The sequence below is a fragment of the Opisthorchis viverrini genome (assembly GCF_000715545.1).
Source record: "Opisthorchis viverrini unplaced genomic scaffold opera_v5_84, whole genome shotgun sequence".
Classification (NCBI taxonomy): domain Eukaryota; kingdom Metazoa; phylum Platyhelminthes; class Trematoda; order Opisthorchiida; family Opisthorchiidae; genus Opisthorchis; species Opisthorchis viverrini.
Genome location: NW_008751741.1, coordinates 1300121 through 1318638, shown reverse-complemented (window position 1 = coordinate 1318638; position 18518 = coordinate 1300121).

Here is an 18518-nt window from a genome sequence, read left to right as displayed (position 1 = left end):
ATATCTTCTAAGATTGTCGTAAGCCATGTAGAAGAGACTGTTTCACCTGTGCTATGTGTGCAATCCCAAATAAGCCAGAAGACAACGGATCTCAAGCGCAGTTAGCCAGGTCCGTACAAGAACACATGATAAAGTATGCCAAGTATGGATAGTTGGCAGTCACATCAAGACGATTTGCACTACTTTCCAGTTAGCGGTTTATTATTCGCTCACCAAATGTTGACATGTAGAAGAACTGTTTCACCTGTGCTATGTGTGCAATCCCAAATAAGCCAGAAGACAACGGATCTCAAGCGCAGTTAGCCAGGTCCGTACAGGAACACATGATAAAGTATGCCAAGTATGGATAGTTGGCAGTCACATCAAGACGATTTGCACTACTTTCCAGTTAGCGGTTTATTATTCGCTCACCAAATGTTGACCATTTGCGGTTGCGGATCACGGCCTCATATGCTGACTTCCTCGCATAGCCCTATTTGATCAGAAGTAGCTCGATGAAGGCAATGCCGGAAGCTGTCTAGTATACGTCTATTATACGTCTAGCGATTATCACACAGTCTGCAAACGTCTACCGGGCTGTTTTATCCCGGACAATGGAGAAAGATGATTGTATCGTTTTTAATGGAAATATGGTCTGGTAGGAGGCCATGATGAGCCTAAAGTGTGTTGCTCAGCAAATCCAATCTGTCCCTATCCGAACAATGGAACAGAAGTCTTCCATGCTTGAACCCCATTCAGGTCACACGATGATGTAATCAACCAAGTATGCGGACCTCCCTGGAGTAAGACTTGCTTCTTAGGTCTTTAGAAGTGCCTGTTGGTCAGTGAAGTCAAAGAAGTTAACGGAAGTGCGCTATTACAGGCGTTACACCAGTAGAGAAGAAGACTTCTGCAGTTGAGTGCTTGCCGTCTTATACTATTATCTCAGCTTACAATCGGAGAAAAATATTAGCACTGATCAGTTAATAACACCATATCGTACATCAGACATTCGAGTACCTAACACTGTCATTCGTTGCCATGAACGGAGAGGATGACGTGATATTCTAACAGTGTAACATAGCCCTCCATAGCTCTTATATTATCAACGAGCGGTTTCCACTCCATCTCATAGGGCTATCGGATTGGCCTTACTAGGTTCTATTCGTCGAAAAGTCCTCGCTGTCTCGTGTTCTTCCCCTTCTGAAATGTAAGGGGCTAACAGCTGTTTGTGTTCCGCGCTTGTCAGTTTTCTACTTTCTGCACTTACCGTAGCAGATTGCTCACAGAGGTGCTTCGTTTGCTTGTCTTTACTGAGTGCAATTGTTGTTCACAGCCCAGTTAGTTTTGAAGAAAACCTGAACTAAGAATCCATTACTACACATCGGGACCAGATGCTCGCACAACATGACGTGGCAATAACCACATCGTTTTTGTTTCCTCAAACTGAGAGTCGCACTCCGGTGCGACTTTTGTCTGCGCGTCTGTCTTGCTGTCGTTGTTTTGATAAAGAAGCACTTACCAAGTATTTCTTAAACCGTAGGAAATTCCAACAGTTTCGCCATTTCGAAACTACGGGTCCTCACTGATGTACAGAACGAAAATCGATGCTGTGCAGGTCTACCTACGGCTTCTGCCACCCATAATTATGACTTGATATTGCTATATGAATGGAGCTGGAGGATGAATACAGAGGTATGAGGGATCGGCGATTGCTCCGTCCATTGATCAGGTAGTTATAGATCTGTTCGACGAGGTCGTTAAAGTTTGCCTCATCAAATGAGAAGACCCCATCAGTTCGCGATTGTGGGATCCTGTCCACCTAACCTTGGCTCCAGTTTGAACGAGAGCCAATCCCGCACTTACAATCCGATAGTGGGCAAGAGGTGCGCTTGAAAATCAGTGTTTCTTGGCGTCAGCTGTAGCTCTCTTTCGGTGTCTAATTGCCTTGCTACCCGAGGGAGGCACTGGGGTCGAGATATTGCCAGGTTGTCCAAGCATAGACAACAGCAGTCGGGATGAAGATGTCGGGTTCGAACCAGGGACTTTCTGGTCAGTAAGTTCACACGCTAACCACTTACCCATCTCGAGCTCTCCTCCAACTTATTAGTATTAGTGTTAGTGTCATTATTCCTACTATTATGTGGCAAAATCAAGTTTAACTCAGTTTTTTCGCATTCGTTTATGTTGAAAGTGTCGTGGAATAATAGTTCATGGATTGTCAGCATAGAGGATTTGCGCCTCCCTTCTATTGGCGTGGCCTGGTCTTAGACCTGTTGGGAACAGTATGCTTGTGTTCCTTGGGCGCCCCTTCTTTCTGTTTACCCCTCATGCTGGTGGTCTACAGAGAGAGAGGAAACCAGGTTGGAGATTGAATCGTGAGCTAAGTCGGAATCGCCGGAGTTCATCCCTGACATCAGGAATGATGAGTGGTTGTGTTGACATATCTGCATCAGGTGTCGTGTCCAGTAGCTTAACCCATTTTAATCAGTCGCCATCGGGTGTCAGACACACTCGTTCCCCCATTACCCAGCTTATTCCACAAGTAGTTCCAAACCTACCTTTCACCGGGACTTCTAAATGTAGGCCTAGAGCCATGTACAACCAACACAGCAGTAATTAACTTACCTAAGTGAAGGTCACTGCATGGTTTCGTTTGTTAGGTAAGGTGTTTGTGCTTACAACGAGACGATAAGTCGTGTTGAAACTTGTCATCCCAACGCATAATAACGTGCAGCGGTCAGTAGTGGAAAGCCTGTCCTGAAAGGGTTTGGAAACTCACCCGACCTGGTGTGGCATCCAATGCACGTTCAAGTGTTGGATGCTCTACTGGCCTCCTTGAGGTTATGCCTCACGGCCACGCGCATACATACACGAAACCACCGTTACACTCTTAAGCACGCACGCATTCATACTATAAGCCTTATCAAGCGTTATCAAGTTCTCATAACAGATAAGCGCAGACTGGCCGCCTCACTGACAGGACAAAATCTCAATTGAAGATAAGCTGAATGCTTCAGAACCCTGCTGCTTGTAGCGAGATGTACCAGAAGCTAAGTGCACACGCCTTACTCCGCTGACACTAGGCCGCCAATATCTGCAAACGTGCCGTGAACGATATCGTAGGGCGCCTTGCATACAGGACACATGCTTTTTTTCGGATAACGCTCTCCCAGTGACCAGTAGTATGTCGGGGCCTGTTGCTTTTCGTTTTATTGAATGCCTAGGGATCGTCGTCACACTTTCTTATTAGTTATAAACATCCGAATTTAGATTTACTCACAGCCACTCCATTTGGTAGGACTCCTGACAATCGGACGCTGCTGGTTATCGCATGTCCAATGTAAACTCATTGATCTGTCATCGACCGTCTGTCGTGGGATAAAACATTCATGAAGACCGATATCCGGTTTCGCTTTTACCTCCACTTCTGTGTCAGCGGGGTCAAGTGTTTGGGTTCAATTTTGGACTGGTGTGTCTGTGTGTGTGTGTGTTCGTTTATTACGGTTTCGCCCCCTCGTATGAATCTGTTGTGCCCATCGAAATCAATGACCCTAATCACTCATGGCGGAAGCGCATCACAGGCTGAGCCATGGAAAGATGAGGCATGTCGCAGTGGGGCACGTGCAACCGACACGTGTGACAGCTGGAGTGGGGGATAACTTCACACGTTGAGACCAATCACAGCGTTTGAACGCTTTCGCCAAGTAAGGTTCTGCAGAGAAATGACTGTCATCCTCCTCAGAGAGAGAAACAAAGGAATTCGAAACGGTGTTTGATTGGGGTTTGAATCCTAGACACATTGTCACACACAAATGATGTCAGGGGAAACGGAATCATACATTAGTGGTCCGTAATTTTGGATAGTATGATATGATTGAATTTCACTTGTGGTTCGTCATCCGACACAAACTTGCAGGAGAATCGATGCACACCCATCAGACACCAGGGGGCTATCATCCATGCACCAGTGTTTCTTCATGTTAGTCAATACCTATCAAAAGAACGAACACTGAGGTTCAACAGCTGAGCGCCCTCCGCAGCTTGGCTTTTCAGTAGTAACTCACATGCGCGTTACGTTCTGGGCTTTCACGATCTACTGGGGGAATAACAAGTTTCAAGACTGTGTCGGTGCACCCAAGCTTCGGTGTCTGCACAGTGTTTCCTAATGAACACCTCACCATGGTTCGTTATACTCGAGATCGTGCCTAAGGTTACTGAATTCCTTTTGACGACAGAAATCTCATCTCTTATTGGCACTGATCTACTGAAATGCCTATATTCTATCCAGGTGAGCTACCGAAATACTGGTCATTGAATGGTATCATTGGCGGTGTGTTTCATCCGAATGTGTAGAAACGGAAGGACTCCGTTCAAAGATCATCACCTGGACATGGTGGCTTCTGCGTTTCGCCAGCTCTGTATCGATGGCCTGCCATCCGGCCTTCACAGACAACGAGACAACGTCTTTTCGGGCTACGAATAAAAAGCGTGGCCCGATCCATAGTCGCGCCACCGAATTGGGTACATCGGCCAGGTCAGTAGACATGTTCCATTGGCACCCACGCAAACATTCAGATGTGGAGTTGAGTACCGAACTCCGCACTGAAGTTATCTCAGATCTAAGTTGGAAACATCATCTCTTAATTTGACCTGTCCGTCTGGAATGACCCCTTTCTAATACCGCTACAGCATAGTTCAGACTTCAACCAGTGCTTTGCTCTAGCGAGGCCACTGAAAATTTTTCGATAGCCCACGACCCATTTCGCCCTTCTTGACGCTCATCAGGTAGTCGCAGGCCCGAGTTCTCTTCAAAATTCTGTTCTGCCTGTAACCGAATAGGACGGAACTCGTCTTCTCGCGAAGTCTCATGAACGATGAAACCAGTCGTGGGATGTCGAAGACGACCCTATGAATGGTGTGTTATGTCTAGACGCGCGCTGTGATATTTGTACCAGGTTCACGGAGAGATTGTATTGTATTCAACTGACCGATGGTTAAATATACAAGAGAAGTCACCGAAACGAAAAGATCCTGTGAAAAGGCTTTACGGAATTATGTGTGGTTATCCGTGACTCGCGGCGCATGGACCTTTCTGGCGAACAACGCATGTTTTTCGGGTAACACAAAGCGAAGTCGTGAGTAGAGATAGGAGAGCCAGCGTGCTATTAACATGGGTTTTTCGAGTGTTCAACTCGAGTGGCTACCATCAGTACTCTTTTATCCTCTACTTCCAAATGTTTAACCAACTGCCAAATGTCAGGATATTCGTAGACCGCGAAATCAGTAAAACGGTTGCTTTGAACTAGCTACCATTATCCCTGGATGATTATGATATCTCAGCCTCCTGATTCGAGACTTACAGGGTGATTGAATATTCCCGTAGTTTGAATATGAGCACAGATGGACGAAATTCACAGTTTTCGGAATGCGATCGTCGGGCCATTAAACGTTTGGTGGTTAAAATAGGGACAAATAATGGATTGAGCAGCTAAGGTTGGTTACTAGATTGAAAAACTTGATACTGTTACAGATTTCCAGGCTTAGAATTATGCCTTCTGTTTCGAGTTGTAAAGTTGAAGGGCTTAATATGAATATTCGATCTAGCGCATCGATTACTAAGTTCAAAGCTGATGTATAGGGTGGCCAGGTTGATGACAATCAGTGATCAGTACTAATTTCTCTTCCTGGTTTCTGTCGGTTCCCAGTAAACTGTGGCACTTTATGGACACAGCAAAACAATCTGATCTGATTGTCTATGTTCTCACGTGGATGTTCATTACAAACATTTCGGACGCTAGATGGGACGTAATCTTCCTACCCTAGCTTCAGCATTCCTCCGGCGAATTGGTGTGTTTAATCTGGAAGTGTTCAGGAACAGCTTCTAGCCTGTAATAATGGAATAAAGTAATCCTTCGACTTTGAAATCCTCCGTGGGGCTAGCTTCTACGCCCCCCGAAAAAAGCACGAGGGCTGAAATACTATCATTTTACCCCATTCCAGATAGGAGGGGAAGAGATGCATAGGTTGGTTACGAATCACGGACTTTCGGGTCGGTAAGTTCTCACGCTAACCTCTTAGCCATCTGGCTCCCCGCCTGTTTCTACGGCCTATTGAATACCGGTAGTGAACAGTCTAAGACTTAAATGCCTGGGACAGATATGCTCGGAATTCCGTTCGTGGGATAAATGTAACGCACCGCTTGATCAATAGTGAGGATGTACGCTCAGGAGAAAGCGAGCATTTTTCTCAATTCATCCGCTAGCTATCTAGTTATCGGAAGAAAACAGTCAGCAATGATATGTTGTGTGTGGTTGTTCTTCCGCCCACCATGAAACTTGCGCTTACTTTTGCTTTCCCCGAGGAGAACATGCCTTACATGTTTGCTCAAAGCATGGAAAAGTTACTGAGCACTATGGATGTGCTTGCGAAAATGCCTCTTTGGCATTAGCACGACACAGTCTCTTAAGACAATGTGGTCCGAGTACTAACGCGTTTGCACCGACCTACGTGGATGATGGCCTAAGTAACAAATTCGAATTCGATCTCACGGTTTCAGGTACTAGAGTTTCCGAGTTTCCGTCAACCTTGTGTTCTACTTGAAACCAAATTGCACGAAATTAGTGAAATACACTCATCAACCTTATGGGTAGTGCATTACAAATATACATGTATGGCGATATCTCGAATATCGTAACAGCTGAAACATGTGGAGATCTGGTGCAGCACATTCGGTTGCCTTGGAACATCGCAAACGAGAAATTCGGCTGGGTTCCAGGTGAGTCTCTCGCAAAACCAGGCAACTGAATGTGCTACAAAACCAAATTAGTTTGCAAATGAGTGTATTACGCTAATTTCGTGCAATTTGGTTTCAAGTAAAACATAAGGTTAACGAAAACTCCGGGGATTGCACCTAGCTTTCTAGCTTCTCAATAGTACGCAACACTTGTCTATGGACTTTTCTCTTCAGAGAATCCCATAGAAGATCTCAGGAATTCAAATGCGGTGGTCGCGGAAATCCCTTCTGATTCTTGATTGATGTCTGAGTCACTTCCACATCTCTTTAAAGTGCGTGAATCGCGGTTCCCACTTGCAACAAACAGTTGGTAGGAGCATGTATCGTGCGTGTCAATTCGAAAAGGAGCATTTTTCATGGAGTTTTGCATCATTCAGGAAAACCATTATGTTCGTCTCAATTCACTTTTCATCTTCACGTAAATGCGCTACTCTACTGCAAAATTTACATGCATTGTTGACCGATATTTTAGTTGTTTGAGTTTGTCGCCCACGACAGACCACCACTTGGTCCAAGTGCACAAATACCGCCTGCTAACGGGTGCTTTGCCCCTGGGAAACATTTTACCTAAGCCAGCTCACTGGCTATTGCAGACTGGACATAAGCGGGAAAATGCGGAGTAACTGGGGCATAAACAAACTAGTCATTTTAAGCCACTGAAGATACTCGTGCAAGTCATGCGAAGGGCGAAGGTAACCAGCACAGCTTGTTTTCTGTGACCAGTCTACTTAGCTAACACACTACAAACTTATATGATACCGGAAACCACCTTAAAAGATTTTGTGCAAGTCTCGGGTACATACTGTTTTGTCAAAGAAAAAAGATAAAGAATAAGGGGGAAGGGGGGGGCACGGGCCAATAGGTCATGGAAGCAAGCGGTTAACGTCAATATCAGGCAGGTTTGTGGAACCGAGTTCGCAGACCAGCTCAAGTTCAAAGGTCGCACAAGTTCCTTTGTGACGCAAAGTCGTGGGTCGTGTAGTCAGGTTCTAATCGCTTCAGCGGTCGGCAGTAGTCCGGATGTGCCCGTTATACTATATCGAAGGTGTGCCGTTTGTCGATGACATACACGATATCTGGTTTCGACCAGATGTGATGTGATCACACTTGAGCCCGTTTTTTCCATCTAGCACTCAAAGATGCTTGACTGTTCTTCTATTCTGTTCGGCAAACGAATTGTCGTACGACCAACGTATGATGCTTGCCGCAGGCATACAAATGAGTAGACTCAACAGACAGTGGTAGAAGGTGGCCATTTTTACTTCTGAAGGAACCTGTCGTATCCTCAAAACCTCTAAGGCTTCTGGTAATTAGTTCAACAACCAAGTCACCTTTAAATGGAAGCCTTCCTCCTAGTGTACCTCACTTTGTTTTGCGGTTCACAGTTTGCACAGTTTTGAGTACGAAACGTTGAGGATCTCAGTAGTGCAACAGTGTGCGATCTGAGAATTTTGGTTCCCCCTTGTAAATGGCCGGAGGAGCATATCTTCATTGCTCTCTCAGTGGGGTATCTAATTAAGTTACGTTTCTGTTGGAACAGAACAAAGCTATTGAAGTAAGTGTAGTGTCCTGCCTAGGTTTACAATCTGTGGACATTGCGTCCTAGGTCCTGTCAGTCTTCTTCGGTGAAACTTAAATGTCCCTTCTGTTCTGGCTCCACAACAAGCTTGACCTAAGTATGGACTGAATTGAGACTGCTCAACACGTCTGTTGTACTGACACTTTCGAGTAGATTATAAAGATGATGAAAACTCGGGGTTCCGCCTACCTGATGAGTCGAAAGAGGGCAAAATCGGTCGACTGCTGTTGAACGATTTTCAGCGACGTCATTAGTAGTATTCCGTCAAGTTTTTAAATCCATTTGGAAGCTCCACTGTAAAGCGAAACCACGCGGTTGGATGAGTAAAACAGCTCTATACGACATCTGTTCATAAAGCATGGTGGTTCTAACCCGAAGAAGGAGTACATGCATGAAAAATTAATTTTGGATGGGCCTAATTAGTTACCAAGCTGTGAAAGGATGACTGTTTAAGAAGCTTCTCGTTTAGAGGATGTCAGTTTGTTGTCAGTTCTTATGTGTAGCCGATTGTTTAAATGATTTTGATAGGACCGTCTGTTAAATCTTTTGAGAATCATCCGTTCTCACTTTGTGAGCTGTACCCCCAATAAGAAAAATCCTTTCTACCAAGTGATTCCAAAATTCCCTGGGTTATGTTGGAAATAATACATACAGCCTCGGAATTCTGGGGAGCGCTTATCTACATAGAGATGTTCGAGAGCTAAGACACGATTTCTTAGTGCTCCAGTGAAAAAAATTTGCCAGATCCCGTTCTCATAACCAGAGGCCGGTTCGTCAAACCAAATTGATTTCGAAAAATGGAAGCGGCTATATGACATCGCTGAGAGGTGATGTCAGCTAGCTTGCTTGGCTGACCGACCGGAAATAAAATGGGGTCGAATGTTGACTTGCCCAGCCGAGTAACGTAAAAATCAGTCATTCTAGCGTTGTGGTGCCTCAGCCTTGACGTAGGAATTTGGTCATTAAAGCATGTAAGAGTTCGCGAGCATGAGGCGGTGATCACTTGTCATACCACATGGTGGGTATGATCGCCATGGGCTACGGTTGAAGTCGGATCCTCTTTTATAGAGGCGAATTTTAACCCGTATAGTAGCCAATGCATATACACCGTCCACTGTTACGGATGAACTAATCTCGTTTGTCCATCCATGGTTCAAAGCGCTCGAGAGTAGATTTCAAAGTGCGGCTGGGATAAATTCTATCTCACTGTATACAGTGGCTGTTAGATCACCCATGCCAGAGAACCAAGTGGCTCTCAGTTGGTTTTAGTGTTAATTCAACTGGCATCTATTTCCTCATTTCGATCAAGTGATCTGTTTATCTGGTGTCTAGAGGTAGGTAACTTTGTTGCAAATGCAAAATAGAACTTTTCACATTGTTCTCGATAGAATGTCTGTGGATCCAAACTAATACGAAAGGCTTCTCATTTCAGATGGGAACGAACGGAAGAATTGTGAGCTACAGTGAACGACAGACTAACAGAATACGAGAGAAGGACTCAGAAACCACGGCCATTAGCATAGGATACTACTTGACTGCATTTTAAGTAGATTAGATGGTACTCTCATTGTCAACTTGGAGGGACGTCTAAACCGACCAGTTGATGAGCAACTGTGCGATTGAATTTCACGTTGAAAATGTTTTTATTTGAATTCTATGAGATTCTTACTTGCGATCTCTGCCATTCAGAACTTTCATATGAAAGATGCTGGTTTATTCGATGCAAGGAAGACAAAACTACTCGCATAGCGCGCGATCCCCAATAGACTGCAAACATACAGATCGAAGTAAAATCTGCATACCAAACTGCCTTTTCACGGTCTTGAGGTCACGACACAATGCCCGTAACCTGGTATTTATCGTCTGATTTTCATTCGCATACACATTGGTCCCAGTGATTTCCAAGAACTCGAAAGTTGGAACAAGTTTGTCAAAGTCTTGCTACTATATGCCAGCTGTCCACTTCCATGCTAGAGTAGCCAACACATTTTTCCTACATGCAAAAACAACACCTAAAAAGGATTTTCTAACCGCGATCGCTTGGTTCACCCTTTATTATCAATGCTGTGCTAGAGATACATCCGTCCATCCAGAGACGTTAAAAGTGAGTTTTTTGCCAACAAAGATTACCATCTGAAATGCCGATTGTTGTGAGACGCTTAAAGTTGGAAATAAACCCTATTCAGTAAGTAAACTTGCTTTATTTTACCACATATGGGGTGTGGTGCAGTAACTGGGAGGATGTTGAATTCTAAAAGAGATACTACCGAAATGGAAGTGTGAACTCGAGCTATGAACTTGCGGTGCTTGGCCGAAAGGTTATTTGAAGAGCTTTCCCGTACGGAGAAACACGACTAGCAGTGCTGCACGAATGGTACACGGCAGATTCAAAAGCATGACCGGTTTCCCTTAATCAGGAAGAAAGCACTTAACCGGAACGAACTTATAGTCATTTAACGTGAACATTCCGGGATAGGTAATAGCCTCAAGAACAACGTACTGCAATCCTGATCGATTATTACGCCTACCAAATTTTCGGGCGGTTTGCCATTTGATCAGTTTTCATCGCTTTCCATTACATGTGTCTTCGAGGCTCCATAATGTGGGTGGGTGTCTTACGCAGATATTCATCATGACTGAATTTATTTCCTTATTAGTGTTCATTAAACCTCCCCCCCATTGAAACCATCGCTCACCTGGCGTATCCGGTTCCACAATGAGTAAACATCTTCCAATCGGGCTGGTGGCATCGAGCTGACGGAAGCGAAAGTCTTGTCACACCCTCCTGCAGACGGATTTACGGCAAATTTAGGATGTGCGACCAACCCACTCAACCTCACTGGTATGCAGCTAGACCCTTCTGCAGGTGATGCTTGCACAACCGAGACAAGCTATTGGAAGAAGATTTCGGGCGGCTGGATAATGTTCCCAGATCCGGGCACTGATATATGGGCTTTTGTAACAGTGCTGAGAGTGGAACGCGATCGATCACAACCTATTCCAGGATCCTCGTGTAAGACCAATGCTGGTGCAGACACTACTCATAATGTTCCTAGAAACTTTTCGACAAGAAAAAATAAGAAACGAGGGATTCATCTGGATTTAAGATGAGTCTCCCGTGAAAACATTATTGGTATGCAAATGAGTGTATTTGTCGTATCTATCCTGGTGATTTTTGTATGTCATCGTTAAGATTCACAAGGTCCGGTTAATCGACACTTACGAGTGGCTGTTATATTTGCTGATTCGTCAATCTGTGGTATCTGCTGCTAACCCGCTCCAGTGCCTAGTGCCGGAGAAAAAAAGACTCACAAAAGGGAACATAATAGCTACATTCCAAACAAGCGAGTGCGAGAGCAAAAGTTACAACGGCCCCACGCTATTTAAAGGGGACTTTCTGACATTGATCCAGATTGTCTGATAGGGGTTAGTGGACACCCATCAACATCGATCGTGCCTCTATGAAATGCCTGAACGCTGATCACATTCGGTCGTGTTTCTGTGGCGTGCAAGAACACTCATCAGCTTTTACTGAATTGATTGAATGATTGACTGGCCTGAATGCTTGCCGGCTCTCATGTTGAGATTTTGGTGGAGCAGTAGATTCCGGACGTTCCGAGGTTACTTTCAGGAATCTGACCTTCCTGATAGTTTCCTATCAACCTTAACTGTCATACAATCTAAGATGTTCACCTCACCAAAAATTAGCCCAATCTCCAATCTTAAGTCCCCGAAGGGATTCCAGTTATTAAGACAATTGTATATCCTCAAGTAATTTGATGGATAGTGGAATGGGACCGAAATTTTTTATGTTCGAAATCTTCCATAAAGGACAGTATTGGAAATTTCACTGATAGAGGCCTTGTGTCTGAACTCAAAAACCATGGAGTCATAAACGAAGTGAGTAGTGAAGTTCAGACATTTTTTAATGCCCTCCACTATTTCGTCTATGGAAAGCCGTGTCTGTACTGAGAGTGTGGCATCTGTGAAGCGTAAGTGCTTGGCTATTTGGAAAAAGTACCCACCGTTTTGACACTTTCTTATATAACAAGTTAATAGTGAAAATCACAAGAACATCATTTGACCCTCAAGGGAGATCCATGGATTCGCTAGCAGTTTTACGAATTCTCAGTATGAGAGATCAATCTTCCGATAAGTTGTTTTTTTTATAGTACTGGCCAAGAATCTGGCTAGCTTATGGGGTAGAAAACCTATTTCGTCTACTATCGGTCCATGAAGCCACGGCTAGACTGTACTTCTGTGGGACATCTGATACGACTGACCACGTCCTAAATGACTTATCTTGGGTCTCAAGTACCCAATAACTGCAACTTTCCTCTTATTCAATGTAGACGTGATATTCTGTCGTTTGTTTACCGTTTGTGTCTACCAGCTAACTGATGTTTGACTTGCTGTGGATAATCACTCTTCGTCATGACTACAGGGGGTCCCACACCCGTGCACTCTTCTAATCACTATATTATCCACCTGTTTTTTTGGGGGATGTTTGGCGTTCTCTCCTCTGTTTGAACAATATTCGGAGCTCCTGGTTGTTAGGACTTGAAGACTGTGACTAACAGCAGCCGTAGATTTTTCGGCATCCATTGGAGAAAGTTCTCGAAGCATATATGTCAAATGATGGATTATTTCTTTTCTTCACTTATGACTGTGAACTTTCTTGAAACAGACAACAGACGACGGACTCACCAGTCCATCTGAAAAAATTAGTCCATTGCACTAACGGTCCACTCTTTTTCTGTGGGCTTAGTAGAACGCTGAGTCATGGAAAGTAACCGATCCAACTTGCCTGTGTCTGTCTGCTCGGAGTCGACATTGAGTAGCCTGTACTTCCGTCACCTTGTTGCTGAGTTGCATGAACTCTGAGGTTTGAAGGTTGTGGTTCACAGAACAGGCTTGTTGGCGGCCGTCAGATGAACGCTGAGTTGTTGAGTAAATCTTCTGTTTTTGAAATGGGAAAGCCAAGAAGTTCATTCAGGTAGGACCGAGAGACGTGTAGTGGTTGACGGCCCTAAGGAGTCTCCAATGAACCAAACGAAATGCTAATGTAAGCCAGATATAATGTCACACAATACCCACAATTCACAAAAGGAAATTCCGGAAGTCCATATTCCGTTGTTACGGCAGCGAAGCATCGTATGTCAATGTGACTTAGTAAGGGGTTACGTAGTATGCTCGTCACCTAAAGTTGTTTGAATCTGCAGGTAAGCAAATTTCAACAGATCGATGCTGTGTTTTTGCCACCGTTGCGATCAGTGACGAAAGAAAGATTATCCTCTCCCAGAAATCACTCACCGCCTTCTTATGGTACTTGTAAAGACTTTCTGACTTCATCGGGTGAGATGGATCAAGTGGTCAGAGCGCGAAGTTACTGACCGCAAGGTCCCTGGTTCGAACCCGACCTCTGCCTCTCGATTTCCCGTCTAGGCTTGTGCAACCTGGCAGTATCCTAGCCCTCGTGCAACCTTCGGATGGCATGGCAGTTAGGCACCGAAAGGATGCTACAGCTGAAAGATTTGTGAACAAATATGTTATTCTTGGCACTGACACATGTATGGAAAATACTCACGATGCAACGGGGAAGAATACACGAAGGCATGGCAGCTAGGCACCGAAATGATGCTAGAGCTGAACGATTTTTGCAACGACGCGCACAATGAGGAAACCATATGTGGCCACATCGGGATGCGACTGAGCGGGCTTGGAGTGTCGAGTTGGTGAGGGACGGATGTCACGCATCTATTGGCGAAACTGTAGAGGTTAACGACCGTAAGGAGTCTCCGGTAAACCGAACGAAATATCTATGTAAGTCAGACATAATGTCACAAGGAGAATAATCCAAGGAAATCACGCCTCACACTTCACAGTAGAAAATTCCGCAAGTCTGTATTCCGTTGATCCACCACACCAAAAAGAGAAGGTTCTACTTTCCTCATACTCGAAACTTCCGGTAATCGCAATATTAATCCAATGATGTGAATGGATAAGTTCAGTGTTTGTAGTTAAAAATTTTGTTCACATTGAGAATTAGTGCCGGCCAATGTTACTCAACTCATAGTCCGAAAAACAGTCACTCAGCAAAGGTCGCAAAGTTCCGTTGAGTCCGAGAAGCATGACCTTGTTGTGTATTTCATTAAAACAAAGTCTGTACAATAGTGTAACCATTGCACTCCGGTGGGTTGAAGCCCGCGACGGACCCTAATCGGGTTCGTTCGGGCGCGTAGTTTTTGACAGTGGGAAGGCCTCATGGTCCTCCCTTAATCCAAACAATACAACTACCACGACCAACTAATGTCGGGGCTAGTCCGCACCCAAGACCATCAGCAAAGGTCGCAAAGTTCCGTTGAGTCCGAGAAGCATGACCTTGTTGTGTATTTCATTAAAACAAAGTCTGTACAATAGTGTAACCATTGCACTCCGGTGGGTTGAAGCCCGCGACGGACCCTAATCGGGTTCGTTCGGGCGCGTAGTTTTTGACAGAGAGAGAGATGAGATGATATTGATTGATATGATGCTGCCGGTTTGTCTGCAGCCCCGCCATCAAAGACTGTTCGCTTCATAAGTTTCAAACACGTGGTGCACTGGTTATTTATCGAAACTTTCTTAGACGAAAAGTTGTTTGGTTTACCAAACTTTCAACTTGCTTCGGCACGTCGTTGAAGGCGTCGGGCGGACCACTCACACTGCTCAAACGTGCACACGTCCACATACGCAGACTGGACAATTTAGACGCTTATATCATCTCTTTTGAGGATGTCGGGAACCGATCGCCTTGTATATCAGACGTCGGCGGGTCATATCACAGCAAAAGTATGTATACTGAACGGAGCTCGCTTCCAGCTGCTCATCTTGGCGGTGCGAACTAACGAGACTAATCGTGTCGACAGCATTGCGAATCCAACTAAGATTCGGACAGGCCCCGTCACTTGAAACCTTCGTAACGGATCCACGGGAAGAAGTGATTTAAGTTTAGTTAAATACACCCTTTTATTCGTACAATCTCACCTACCCCATCAGTAGATGCCGGATTGCAGGGTAGAGCCGATTACGGAAACTGTTTCCCTTGACTAAGCCCTGATAAGGCTTTTGGGCGCACTGTGCACTATAGGAATGGAAACAGTTCACCAATGGGTGACACTTACTACTGACAATTACTACTATCATTTGCATCAATCTCTTAGGAATAAGGGACGTTAAGTTCAAGCTAGAACGGTCACACAGTAATGTGAAGTTTCAATCACCCATCATCAACACAAAATCCGCTTCAGGCTACTGAAAACAGAAGCTTGCAGTCGTGCCAACTGCTCGAAATAGACCCCAGGAGTAACAAGGTAGCACCAAGCCCAGTGTAGTTGCGCCTGTTGCATTTGGCAGCCATTTTGTTCCCGCTTTACTGTGCACATTGGAGAATTATAGCTACTGACTAGGTTGAACCGCGTAGGGTCATTTTGTGTGGGCGGTACGACAAGGATATAATCGGCTTCAAAAGCCCTGCGAAGGCCCAACCGACTGTCATTGCAACACTCACAAACTCATTAAAGGGCTTGTCAACCCGCCACAAAATGGGTGGTCCGATAGCGTATCGGCTTATCGGAAAGCGCAAAGGTGGTACGTGAGCTCTCTGAGTGGCAAGCTATACGAGCCTGTATGAGTTTGTTGCTCGCCCAACCGCTCGTCCGTCATCTTACCTACACAAATGGCGGCATCCTTCTGATCAGTTCATTGAAAAACAACACCCAATTACCCAAAACTAAACGTGTTTTTTGACAAGTTAACTCGCGTTTTACTCGGCATTGATTTCATGTGTCTACCTGCTCATCCTGTGTTTGTGTCCCGTGTAGGTAAGACCACAGTCGGAAGTGTCACAGCAACCCTCGCATGCTTCACGGCTCAACGCCCTGCACATCGACCCATTCTGAACCACACTGGAAACACTAAGAACAGTTCTCAGTGCTGACCTGAATTGGGCTTATTTGCGTGTATGAACGAGAACTTTTACATCGGACACCGAGGCACACAAACAAACATTGGAATGCATTTCCATACGTGTCCTCACCCTGCAGTCTCCATACTGCTCTGACCCACAGCCGTGATTCTGTACATCCCGACTTCGCACTCTCATCAAAGACTTATTACTACAATCCGAACTAACCGTAACAGCCGGTGTTTGAAACAGTGCTCCTTTCCTATTGTGAAAAAGCTCGCCAGTGCGACACTACTGTGCACAACGCGTTAGCCATGAGCTCCAACAATCCACTCATCCGTGTCTGTCTGGTCATTTCCCCTGCTGTTATCGCTTCCGTTTTTCACGGCTTGTCTTTCTATCCTTATTTCCACCGGCTCTGCGACAAGATATCACGGTTGGATTTCGCCAATCCAAACTCAGTATCAAACGTATGGCTGCATTGTTGTGTAATTCACATCTCTGCGCGTTTGAAATTCACTCGTTCGGTATCGATCACCGTGGGATGGGTTGCTGTGCTCCGTAAGAAGTGGAATGGAAAACAGGAGCATATTGGATGTTTGCAGCAAATCAGTCGTTCTGCCTGAGTAAAAACAAAACCATCCACAGCGAAGTGTGTTCCAAAGAGAAAGCTTACAATAAACCAGTTATAGTAGTGGTCAATCATAACGAACGAAACAACCCCGCATTACAGCATAACTGTAATGCGGCGTTTCGAACAGCGATAAATGCTTAAACTGAACTATGTTCCTGGCAAAATAATTTGGAGTTTATCGGTGAGTCAGCTGAATGCCAGCAGAACCTCTCAAGTATGATATTTTCCAACTGAATGCGGCGCACAAAGGTCACTTTACGTTTTGGATGGGACGATATTCGAGGTATCGCAGTATATTGTCGGCAAGTGACATACTACTCATGAGGTTGCTGAAAACTCTTCGACTGCCCACGAACGGTTTCGCCCTTTGTGGGGCTCATCAGATAGACGTTATCCCTGGTGTCCCGTCAACCTTATACCCTACTTGAACGTTAAATTGTACGCAACTGTCGAACTTCGGTCATTTGGAACTAAGGTGACAAAGCCAAATGTTAGCTGACGAACAGTTTCAGCAGCCTTATGAGTAGTGTGTTCCGTCGAGAAAACGTACCACAATATCTCGAATATCTTGTCGGCAATGACATACTACTCATGAGGTTGCTGAAAACTCTTCGACTGCCCACGAACGGTTTCGCCCTTTGTGGGGCTCATCAGATAGATGTTATCCCTGGTGTCCCCTCAACCTTATGCCCTACTTGAACGTTAAATTGTACGCAACTGTCGAACTTCGGTCATTTGGAACTAAGGTGACAAAGCCAAATGTTAGCTGACGAACAGTTTCAGCAGCCTTATGAGTAGTGTGTTCCGTCGAGAAAACGTACCACAATATCTCGAATATCGTACCACATAGAGCACTTCACACTCGGTTGAAGATCACATGCGAGGGGTTCAGCCGGGATTCACCTGAATATCCCTTTGAATTTTTCACCAGCACTTTATTTCTTCTGCGTTTCTTGGTGGTCCTGAGCTTGGCATGAACTCTTCTCTCAATCCGTCTTACGTAGACGTTGGTGCATTTGCCTCCATTTGCCTTCCACTGACTCGTCTTGACCATGTTTGTATTGCTTAAATGGACACGAATAAGCACTGAAGAGTGTTTCGTTTAACGAATGCTCCTAAACTCTACGTATCTGATGGCCACTCCCTATACGGAGGCTGATATCGAGGCAGCTCATTGGTTAAGGCGTGGACTTACTGGCCCGAAGCTCCATGATTCGAACCCAACGACTGCGTCTCAACTGCCACTGTCTAGTCTAGGGCGACCAGACAGTATCTCAGACCTCGTGGCTCTTTCGGGTGGTAAGACAGTTAGACACCGAAGTGATTTTAGAATTCAACGGCTATCAAATTTCGATGCTCAGAAACCGGCGTACATACTGCAAGGAAATGTATGAAAATGTCTGAAAATGATTACCAAAATAACAACAAAAACGAAATAGAGATAATCGAATACGTGTTGGAGACATCCGCTAGGCGATCAATTTGACCCTAACCGCGGTATATCTACGAGACCCTCCTAACTGCCACAATTTTGCCTTCTGTTGCCTCTATTCCTATCAACCTAGCTTCCATCCTTTTTTCCCATTCA